This window comes from Marmota monax, unplaced genomic scaffold, assembly GCF_021218885.2.
Source record: "Marmota monax isolate L192 unplaced genomic scaffold, Marmota_monax_Labrador192_F-V1.1 WCK01_AAM20220418_F8-fsc00276, whole genome shotgun sequence".
Lineage (NCBI taxonomy): Eukaryota > Metazoa > Chordata > Mammalia > Rodentia > Sciuridae > Marmota > Marmota monax.
This window is the reverse complement of record NW_026695204.1, coordinates 160,856-173,402: the sequence shown is the minus strand read 5'-3', so window position 1 is coordinate 173,402 and position 12,547 is coordinate 160,856.

The following is a 12,547-nucleotide window of genomic DNA, read 5'->3' as shown; positions in this document are numbered from 1 at the left end:
TGGTCTATGGTACATCTTTCAATCCACAAATATTTGTAGACCCTTATGTATAAGTGCATTAGCTTTCCCACATACTATCTCAATTAATCCTTGAAACACCACTCTGAATCCCACTTTAGTGCCACTTACAGATAGGAGAATAGAGAGCAAGTAACACCTTACCTAAGGACAGTCAGAGATTCAGTGGCTGTAGATGAACAGCATAATAGTAGCTAAAGAAAAAAAAAAGTAGCTAAAGAAATAAATCTGGGTCCAATACTGTGGTTCCAAGCACACATACTGCCCCAAATCCTGGAGATAATTCCAGTGCTGTAAGGAAGTGGACCAGGGCATCAGTTCATAGAACTGCTGAGAATAACGTGATGCCATCTGAGAAGGAAAGGCTTTATCTTGCTTGTTTTTGTTTTTTGTTTTGCTTTTTGCAGGTATGGGAACTGAACCCAGTACCTCACACAGGCTAAGCAAGCATTCTACCACTGAGCTACATCTCCAGTCCTTTTTATTATTTTATTTATTTTGAGACAGGGTCTGGCTAAATTTCCTAGGCCAGCCTTGAACCTTCAATTCTCCTGCCTCAGCCTCCTGTGTGCCTGTTAGCCTGTCAGGCCTTGGTTCTTTACCCACAGGCCTTATCTTCTTTGTCCAACTCCAGCTTTGTTTCCCTTTGCTTTTTAACCAACCAGACCACAGCATCAAAATGGGATATACATGTTTTCTTCATCATTTCTCTGACATGTTTTGTTTTCCACCCAGTTACTCTCTATCTCATCCACTGTGGCTACCAAACCACAAAGCTGAGTCTTACCATTTCTTGCAATCGAGCTTTCCAGTTTCACCCATTGAATTATTAAATCTTAGCCCCATGTATGCCTATACTCAAGCAGCTTGAGAGACTGAGGCAGAAGGATCAGGAGTTCAAAGCCAGCCTCTGCAACTTAGCGAAATCCTAAAGCAACTCAGTGAGACCCTATCTCTAAATAAAATATTAAAAGGGGCTGGGGATGTGGCTCACGGGTTAAGCACCACTGGGTTCAATCCCTGGTACCAAAAAAAAAAAAAAAGTATGAATGATTAAATCCTTCCTAGTTTCCCTCAGAAATGGCTCTTCGTTCTGCTTCCAACTGCCTATTCCTACTACTTTAGTTCTTGTCTTTCTCATTTCTTGTGTAGACGCTTACAAAATCTTTCTAGTTGATTTCCAGTGTGTGTCTTAAAAATTTCAGTGAGCTCTTTCAAAATCAAGATGACAGATAACAGGACCTTAAAAATTAGAATCAGGCCAGCAAGAGGGAGGTCTTGGTTTGCGACATCTTTTATTTAGTTGAAACAATGCATGGAAATTGAATATTGATGGCAGGATTCTAGCTATGGTAGAAGAAAAACAATATGAGAGACACTATGGGAACATGTGGAAGAAGGAATTAACTCCACTTGAGAGGGCTGTACAATGTTTCACAGAGAGGGTGACATTTCATCTGGGTTTTTGAAGGGTACGTGGAATTTGCCACAGGGAAAGGGAAGTTTTGAGTAAAGAGCAACCATAAGTGCAAAATGCCAGTGAAATCCTAGGGCAGGGAGTTTATAAGGCAGATTCTGCTAAGTGCTGGAGAAACACGTCCACAAAAGAGACACAGTTCCTACCTTTGCAGAATTCATAGAGTATTAGGGGAGACTAGTACTAAACCATTACACAAAATTTATATGGTTTAATAACCTATTTTACTCTTGGGCATTTGGGAGGATGTCTTTGAGAGAAATTTGTTGTGGTTGACATAAAAGGTAGAGAAAGAGAACAGAGGATGATGTGGGAGATGTAGGTTAGGTTCATATTGCAAAGAGCTTTGAATGACATAGGAAAGACTTTGAACTTGAGCAACTCATTTCTTTGGGTATATTGAGATTTAATACAACCAAAATTATTTTCATTAAATATCAAGTTTCACAATCATTCATCCTTGTCACCTAAAACTGAACCCATGTCACCATCGCATTCCATGCAGCCACCACGATGTACCTGGTCATCTCAGTGAGGAATCTGAGATCCTGCCTGCATGTTCCTTCTTTCTGTCTCCTCCGTTTATCATGAAGTCTTACCAATTTCACTTAAACATTCTAATTTTACTTAGATATTAGATATTTTACTTAGATTAGTAAACCACCACTGGGTTTACCACTTCTTAGATATTCTTAAAATTAGGCCTTATCTCTGTCAGAAAGCTAAATTACAAGAAATTTAGTTTAAATATCTTACCAGGTTTTATTAGAAATTCTAGGATTGGGCCAGATGCAAAGGTGCATGCTTGTTATCCAAGCAACTCAGAGGGCCAAGGCAGGAGAATTGAAAGCTTGAGGCCAACCTCAGCAACTTAGTGAAACACTGTCTCCATAAACAAATAAAATACAAAATTTTAAAAAGAGCTAAAGATGTAGTTTAGTGGTTAAGCTCTCCTGGGTTCAATCCCCAGTACCAAAAGGGAGGAGGAGAGAAGAAAAAGAAAGAGAAAGAGAGGAAGGAAGAGAGGAAGGAAGGAAGGAAAGAAAGAAAGAGTAAAGGAAAAGGAAGAGGAAAATATATTCTCAGATTGAGCAACATCTCATTATGTAAGACAGAATGGGTGTTAAGATGAGCTGAGCACAAAATATTTAAGCTATGGAACTAACCTAGGTGCCCTTCAACAGATGAATGGATTTTTTAGAATGTGATATATACATACAATGGAATATTACTCAACCATAAAGAAGAATGACTTTATGACATTTGTCAGTAAATGGATGGATCTGGAGACTATCTGCTAAGTGAAATAAGCCAATCCCCAAATACAAAAGGTCGAATGTTCTCTCTGATATGTGGATGCTGACATACAACAAGGGGGTGGGGAAGAATAGAAGTTCAGTAGATTGGACAAAGGGGAATGAAAGGAAGGGAGTGGGGTAGGAATAGGAGACAGTAGAATTGACTCTAACATGACTCTCCTATGTACACATATGAATACACCACAGTGAATCTCCACATCAGGTATACCCAAAAGAAAGGGATCCTAATTAGAATAAGGCATACTCCATGTTTATATAAATATGTCAAAATAAACTCTACTGTCATGTATAATTGAAAAGAACAAATAAAATAAATTTTAAAAAAGATGAGCTGAACAGAAGCAGATGTAAATCTATATTTAAATAAAGCCAAGTTAATGTGTATATCAATTCTTTCAACTTAGTCATTCCACAAGGTAGACATGTTTCAAAATATCCTCTTGTGCATGATAAATATATATAATTTTTATTTACCAATTAAAATAGATAAATTAACTTAAAATCAATGATATATGTGTATTAATACAAATAAATTTTATATATGCAAGATACCTGGAAGATGCATAAAAATAACAGAGTGCTTGCCTCACTTAATTGGGTTTGTGGTTAAGAGTCTGGGATGTATAAGAATCATTCCTTCTTTCCATTTTTTTTTTTTTTTTTGGTGGTTGTTGTTGCTTCTTTTTACAATGTTGGGATCAAATTCAGTGTCTTGGGCATACTAGGCAAGTACTCTATCACTGATCTACAGCCCACACACCATATATATATATATATATGCCTCAGACTTAAAATTACTTTTTTTAACTCACCTTTGTATTGTTTGATTTTATTATTAATTCATGCACATATTACCCATTTAAAACTAACAATGAAAAAGTGTGTTGTTTCTATTTCACGTTCCCATTGCTGATGGGCTCTGGTTATCATGACTAATTGATTAGATCTGAAGGAATCCATCTTTGCATAGTACCTGAGCAGAGAACAACCCTGGGCAGAGTTTGTGAGCTACCAGCCACATGTCTTCTTACTGATTTTTGAGAGCAACCTGCTAACTTATGGTCCATAATCTAATTTAGCTTATTTGGAGTTTATCATCTGGCCTTCTTGATCATAATAATTATTTTTAAAACTTCTAGTTTTCACATTGTTTAGATGATCTCATTTCCTGGAAAAGTGAGATTATTTTCTAGTTAAATTCCCATTTTTGTGGCTGTTTTACTTTTTCTGTGACAAGTACCTATAGAATAGGAAGGATAATAATAAATAGTACAACACCTATACTTATATGTTTTGTATGGATACAGATTTGGTGGGACTGCCATGATACCTTGTCCTTGAAAGGCACCTTGTTCCATTGTTGGGGTATAATGGAAACCTATCTTCTTACACTGCTGGAGGCTAGAAGTCTGAGATCAACACGCTTGCGACACTCGTTTCTCCTGAGGCCCCTCTCCTGTATTCTCTCTGTACCTGTGTCCAAATTTCCTCCTCTTATAAAATAACAGTCCTATTATATTAGAGGGCACACCAAAGGTCTCATTTTAACTTCATTGCCTCTTCAAAGGCCCTGTATCCAAGTACAGTCACGTCCTGAAATATTAGGGGCTCTGGTTTTGGCATATGGAAAGAGGAGATGGGGCCAAAGTTGAGCCCATAACCATGTATATGAAGCAGAACGGTAAGTCCTTTACAAAGATATCATTAAATCTCATAGTCAAGTCCATGAAAGACAACTGAGGAACAGAGACACTAAATAATGAGATCCAAGAAAAACAAGGGGTTAGAGTGAGAATGTGAACAGACAGACCCTAGATGTCAACCTCTTGACAACCACATCACACATGAGCTTTTCTCATTATACTGAATCCGCTAAAGTTTCCAAAAGTTGAGAGGTTAAAATGGCTGTTATGGTGAGCAACAGAAAAATACCATCCCCAAACCATTCCTTTCTCTAGGGTGGTAGTGGAGAGGCCCCAACCAGTACTCAAAAATAGTTTGTCTATTTCTCCATCTAGCCCCATGGAGCCTCTAGCAGTGAATAGTGTGATCAGAATGTGGCCACTAGGTCCACCCTCATGTCCAACCACATCCATGAAGATGAAGAAGGAGTGCAATGAAAAACGGAGCCTGCTTCCTCATGGAAAGCCCTGGAAACCCTTGGGTATCACACACTCCATTATACTTACGAGCTTGAAACCCTCTCCTTTCCTGCCCAGTGCCAAGGTTTTCTAGGAAGAACCAGAAAAGGCTATACTTTGCCCTAAAGGAAGGTCCCTGTCCCAAACAGAGTTCAAGGCTATAAATTTAGATCACTCAAAGCAGAGATGATGGCAACTGGAATTATCATTTATTGTAACTGTTATGCATTCATTTTTCTCAATTTCAATTTTTCCATTAAAAAATATTTCCCCTCAAGACTCATAGTGCCAAGAAGGATGGGAAGAGAGTTATACACCTGAATCATGCTCCCCATTAGGAATAGCGAACTACTTCTCACTGTGCTCATTTTAATAAGTGAAAAACAGGGCCAAGGTCACTGACGGCAGGCTTTCAGGCACCAGACCCTATAGAGAAAGGAAGCAAGGAGAAGGTTCCCAGGTTCTGCCCAATATCTCCATTTAGAGACTTCTATAATCATCTCTATTCAGCAATTATTAATCAACAATATACATACTAATTAACAGCTTCTTTGGTGGATTGGCAAATTCAGAATCTTAATATAAACTTCTTAAGGGAAGCTGAAAGGCCAGAGATGTTCTAGAACATGTGTAGGGTGAAAGTGCTTCTCCCACTCTTAGGAACTCACTACAATCATCACATACATTTTGAGGCACTCAAAATATTCTTTTTTTTTTTTAGAGAGAGAGAGAGAGAGAGAGAGAGAGAGAATTTTTTTAATATTCTTTTTTTTTTTTTTAGTTTTCGGCGGACACAACATCTTTGTTTTGTATGTGGTGCTGAGGATTGAACCCGGACCGCACACATGCCAGGCGAGCACGCTACCGCTTGAGCCACATCCCCAGCCCAATCAAAATATTCTTTACTAATTTCTGAAGGAGTATTGCCAAGATATCTCTCTCTCTCTCTCTCTCTCTCTCTCTCTATATATATATATATATATATATATATATATATATATCATATATCAATTTATCTGCCTCTCTCTCTCTTTTAGTGGCTCTGGGGATTGAACCTAGGGGTCCTCTACAACTGAACCACATTCCCAGCCCCTTTTTTAAATTTTGTTTTGAGACAGGATCTCACTGACAGGATCTCATGCAGCAGTGGAGATAATAGAGGACAGGAGACCTCTTCCTCTCAGCTTGTCTTTCAAAGGAAGTGCACAGAGTGTTAATCTTCTGCACAGCAGCATGGCTTAACCAAGCCATAAATTAGCCTAAAAAAATCCCTCTGGCCAGCAGAGGAGGATCCAGTTCCCTGCATTGTCAAAGGCAGTGATTTTCAGCCTTGCCTGAGCATCACACTTACCAGGGGAACTTTCAAAATATCCACACTCAGACTCCACTGCAGACTAATTAAAATTGTTCTTAAGTAAAAGTGCTGGGTGTTGGTAATTGTGAAACACTGCCCATTGATTATTATCAGCAGCCATAATTGAAAGCCACTGGCACAAAAGTTTATCAGTTGGATGGGGACAAGAATACATTCTGCAGTCATGTTTTTCCAAAACTTGGTTCTTTTTTCTTCCTGAAGCTTATGGGTTCTGGAGGGTGCAGAAGCAAAATATCACTTTGCCTTGCCTTCAATATTACTGAATGCTGCTCATACCACAGTTCAGAAAGAAGCCTTTGCATCCGAGGTAAAACAAAAATGATAGTGTCACCTAACTGGTTCTGATCTAAAAACAATAATACCTTGAACATGTCCCATAAACCTGGACTTTGTCCATGGTTTTTACCGTACTGCATCTGAAGACTTGTGATGTCTGTAAAAATGGCAATCACACAAGGCACTTCCCGTTTTTCCACCAAGAACATGCTAATGCACATTCAGAAACTTTCACAGTTTTTTAAATTTTTCCTGCAAATACTTGAGTTTTTTACTTGCCAAACAAGGCCTTCTCTATTCCCTTTGCAGGTAAATGTCTTTTTTTTCTGAAATGCTTCTGTATCTGGCTCATTCTTCAACAAGGCCAAGGTCCAAAGGATGTTTGGATCAGAACAGGATGCTCTCCTCCAAAGGGCAGAGTTTTCTGCAAGGATCAGGGAATGGCTAAGACCTGAGAACCTGCTCAGTTACCCTGGAACTGGGAGCTGAAACCCAGGATCCAGCTCAATCGCAAACATGTCCTCTTGACTCTACTGAGCAAATCTCAGTATTGGTGTCAGACTCCTCTGCTAGAGCCTTCTTAGGCAGGCTTGAGCAGCATTAATCTCTTCTCGCTGTGCCAAGTATTCTTACCAAACTGCAAATCAAGCATGACCCCCAAAACAGAAAAATACTAAAAATGTTCAAACTTGAACACACCAGGAACCAGGAGTTCAGCTAGTTTCCTTTTTTGGAACTGCCTAAGAACAATTTCAATAATTTTTAACTAGATCCTCAATCTAGAAAATCTTACTTGAAATAATAAAACATACACTCAGTGAAGACAAGGATCTCTTTTTCTGTTTTTTAAAATTTTTTTAAATTTTAATTTGTCATATATGACAGCAGAATGCATTACAATTCATATTACACATATAGAGCACAGTCTTTCATATCTCTGGTTGTACGCAAAGTAGAGTCACACCATTCGTGTTTTCATACGTGTACTTAAGGTCATGATGTCCATCTCATTCCACCATTTTTCTTACCCCTAGTCTTTTCCTGTTTTATTCTGAGGGTCCTGATTACTGAATTTGGTAAATACTCAGACTATATGTGTTAAATGACTTGGAAACTTCTGTTCCAAAGAGATTAGGTTGTATTAATATTTCCTGCAAACTGAGAATCTGTTTATAGCTCACTCAAGTATAAATTTTCCCTACTAGAACTATGCCTTTCTCCCCACCTCGGAAAAAATCAAGCAGTCTGCTATCCTTATCTAATGGACTTTTCCAACATCATCTTCCGTTTTCTTGGTGGGGAATAGAGCATAGGTAGGTCCTGGCACATGCAAGGCAAACATTCTACCACTGAGCTACATCCCCAGTCCTTTTTATTTTATTTTGAGACAGGATCTCACTAGGTCGTCTAAGCTGGCCTCAAACATGTGATTCTCTAACATCAGCCTCCCAAGTAGCTGGGATTACAAGACATGCATCACTGAGCCCCACAAAAATGTCTGCAATTTGCTGGCATTTTGTTTTTTCATTCTGATTAAAAGGATAAACCAGGTCATCAGTCCAGGGCCTGCCAATCTCACTCAGGCACCTATTAGCAAGGTTCATTCATCCCCTGGTATGGAGCAGAAAGGGGAATTTACCTTTTAACTAGAAGGGGCCCTGAATTTGGATCGGTGGAGGCAGAAACAGGGAGGAGGCCATTCTCTAGAAGGGAGAGGCAGCATCAAACCAAGGGAAACTCATGAAGGGCTGATCAGCAACTGCTGAGGTTAGGCCCAATAAGAACAGTAGTGACTACTCAGGGCAAAAAGTTCCTTCTGCATTCTGGACCAGAAATATTCAGACTACGTGTCATAAAAAGGGAAGGACCGGAAGAAATCCCACAGAGGGGCAGACATGGGGTCAGAGAGGCAAAGAGCAGCCAGACTGTGGTTCCCTGAACACACACCCACTGCTTCTAGGCTGTCAGAGGGATCTTCATGTTTATAAACTAAGGAACACAAGACACAGGACCATTCAGTTATCAGAAAATCAGATACAATCTCAAAACATATGATAATGATACTTGGTACTCCCAGGACAGGAGAAGAGGTTCATTAATAGTCTATGGTGCATAAAACTTGCTAAAATCTCAAACCCTTGCCAAAACACAGAACAAAAATTAGAAGGAGAGATGATAAAAGGTTGAGGGAGATGCTTGACAAAAATCCCTTTTTAAATTCATTTCTTCCCTACCTGGATGATGCTGAACTGATATTAATGGGTAATACTTACTTAAAAGTATATATTCCCTATCTTCTTCCTATAACTTGTCTCTGTGGCATATAATGGATTAGGACAAAATCTCTACCAAATAAAAAAGTATATATTCTCTATCTTTTTCCATAGCTAGTCTCTTTTGAATAAACTTAATAAGACAAAATCTCCACCAAATAATAAAAATACACGGTAATATTTGCCATACTCCGCTTTTTCACTGCTGTAACCAAAAGACCTATAAGAACAGTTTTAGAGGGGGAAAATTTTATTTCAGGGCTCACGATTTCAGAGATCTCAGTCCATAGACAGCCAGCTCCATTCCTCTGGGTACTGGGGTGAAGCAGAACAATATGGCAGAAGCATGTGGTGGAGGAAAGCGTTTCAGGACCTCGCACCAAGAAGCAGAGAAAGAATTCACTCTCCACGAAACAAAATTTATACTCCAAAGACACACCCACAATGATCCACCTCCTCCAGCCACATCCTACCTGCCTACAGTTAAGCCCTATCAGTAGATTAATACACTGATTAGGTTCAGTCTCTCATAACCCAATCTAAACTTCCTTGCATTGTCTCACACGTGGGCTTCTGGGGGACATCTCTTATCTAAACCATAATAATATTAAAAATAAGATTACCATATGATCTAAGTGGATGGGTATATAAAAAAAAAGAACTCCAAAAGAATTAGAAATAGTTCTTGGAGGCCATTTGTGTTATTAATTGTATTAATTGTACCCACATTAATTCACAACAGCCAAACAGTTGAAACACCCAAGTGTCCACACACAGATTAATGGATAAATACAATGTGGAATACACAAAGATTGGAATATTATTCAGGCTGAACAAGAAATGTGACACATGCTACAGCATTGATGAACCTTGAAGACATTATACTAAGTGAAAGGAGCTAGTAATGAGAGAACAAATCTTGTATGATTCCACTTGTATGAGGCACGCAGAGTAGGCAAGTCATAGACAGTGAAAGGAGGAGGGTAGTTGCCAAAGGCAGGTGAGTGGGTAAAATGGGGAGTAATTGTTTAATGGGCACAGAGTCCCAGTTATGCCAGTTCATTAGGAGTGTCACATTGAAGAGTGGACTGTGGGACACCAGCCCCCTTTTCACACCCTTTTGTTTCCTGTCTTTGAGGTGAGTAGTTTGAATCCGCCATATACTCCCACCATGATGTCCTGCTCTGTGACAAGCTCACACAAAATGTGGCCGACTAATCATGGACTGGAATCTTCAAAACAGTGAACCAAAAGAAACCTTTTCTCTTTGTAAGTTTCTTATTTCTGGATACAGTAATAGAAACTGTTTAGCACAGGAAATGTATGCCAAGAAGTTGGGTCTCTGTCATTACTGTATGCCTGGGGATGTACAGGAGTCTGAAATTTTTTTTATACAGAAAGCCAGAGTGCTATAAGCAGAGGTTAATGGGTGACTCTGGTGACTCAGAAAACCAGAAAGCTAAGAAGAATGTGGACAGTAAAGGTGAAGCTCCTGAGATATTCAATGGAAATGTGGACTCTATTAAGAATAGTGCTAGCCAGGCTCAGTGGCACACACTTGTAATCCTAGTGGCTCAGGAGGCTGAGGCAGGAGGATCAAGAGTTCAAAGCCAGCATCAGCAACAGCGAGGCGCTAAGCAATTTAGTGAGACTCTGTCTCTAAATAAAATACAAAACAGGGCTGGGATGTGGTTCAGTGTTGGTGCCCCTGAGTTCAATCCCTGATACAAAAAAGAAGGAGGAGGAGGAGGAGGAGGAGGAGGAGGAGGAGGAGTGCTAAAGGCCATCCTTGTTACACTGTTGGAAAAAAATGGAAGCATTTTGCCCGGGCCCCGAAACTATGTGAGAGGTTGAGTTTGAAGATGATGGGCTAGTTTCCTTGGTAGAGGATATTGGATAGCAGCAAAGCATTTAAGTAGTGATATAGGTATTACTGACTGCTTATACCTAAATTTACAGTGACAATTTGGCTCAAAAAGGAACAGAGCAGAAAGGTTTTTAAAATTCACAGTTTGAGCCAGGCACAGTGGTACAAACATGTAATCCCAGCAACTGGAGAGCCAAGGCAGGAGGATTGCAAGTTCGAGGTCAGTTCAACAACTTAGCAAGACTCTCAGCAACTTTGCAAGACTTTATCTCAAAAAAATAAAATAAAAAGGGCTGGGGATATAACTCGGTGGTAGACACCACTAGATTTAATTCATAGTACTAAACAAAACTGAAAATAAAACAAAATGATATCTGAAGTGAAGTGAAATTAAGTTAAATTAAATTCACAGTTTTCCCAGATAAGGAACATGCATAAACTTTCAGAAAAGAGAGTGCAATCATTAGCACTGGTAATAAGAAGCCAAGTGCTTTGGACCGGAACTATAAGAAGGAGGACTTGAGCGCATCTCAGAGATCTGCAAGGCCACCCCAAGCTTCACAGGCTCAAAAGTGCAGAAGTGTAAATTTCTTTGAAAAACTTTCCTTTGTGGAAAGAACGCTGGTGCCTAACGTACCTATGGATTGGTTTCCCTGTATTCAGCTAGCAGGACACTCAGAGGCCACTGCAGTCGTGGTTTATGTGGGCCCATCAGGTGGGTCTATGGTGATAGACCTCAGCCTTGTGCACATGGTGCTAATTTTTCAGATAAGCAGAATAAGAGAGTTATTGGGTAATGGAGCCCTCTATCAATATTTCAAAGGAAACCCTGGGAAGCAGGGTAGTATGTGACAGGTGCCAGTCCCTATAAGCAGCTCCTTGGAGGGCAATACATGGATTTGTGGGGATGAAGGCAAAACTAAAAAGGAGACCACAGGAAAGTCAATGCCAGAATTGTGAAATGCCTGCCAAGGGAAGCTGCAGGCTTCCCTTAAATAGAGCCAGCCAAGAAAGTGGTCATGTGGGCTAAAACAGCAATGCCATAGGGGTAGGGCTGTCCAGGACATGGGAGCACACTTCCTGCCCCAGTGTACCCTGTATGCTGGACATGGACCTGTAGGATGTAATGTTTTCCCTGCTGGGTTCAGGTCTCGTTTTAATCCAATCCCTCTTTCTATTCCTCTTGGAGGGAAGATTGACTCTGTGACTGTGCCACCCTTGTATCGTAGAAGTATGTAACTTCCTTTTTCATGTATACAAGGGCTCACACCTAAGAGTTTGCCTTTATTCTCAGAGGACATTCTGAACTTGGAATATTGAACAATACTGGGACAGTCCTCTTTGGGAACTTTTTGCAAGTTCATATTGGGTGAATGGACAGATGGTGAAAGTGAGTTGGACAAGAGCCTTTTGGGGTTAGGGATAAATACTATAGTTTGGATCTTAAAAGTCCCCCAAAGGCCCATGTGTTACAGAGTCAGTCTCCAGAGCAGAGCTATTAGAAGTGGCGGAGCCTTTCAGAAATGGAGTCTAGTGGGAGGTCTTTAGGTCATAGAAACTGTGTGCCTTAAAGTAGCTTTGGGATGCTGGCCCCCTTCTCATTCTCTTTTGCTTCCTGGGCACAGGGTGAGCAGTTTTACTCCATCACATGCTCCAGCCATGATGTGCTGCACTACTCCCCCCCAAAAGCAGTCGTGAACTGGAAACTCCAAAACTGTGATCCAAAGTAAATCTTTTCTCTTTGAGTGGATTGTCTCAGATTTTTGTTATAGTAAAACAAAGCTGACTAACACAATAGCCA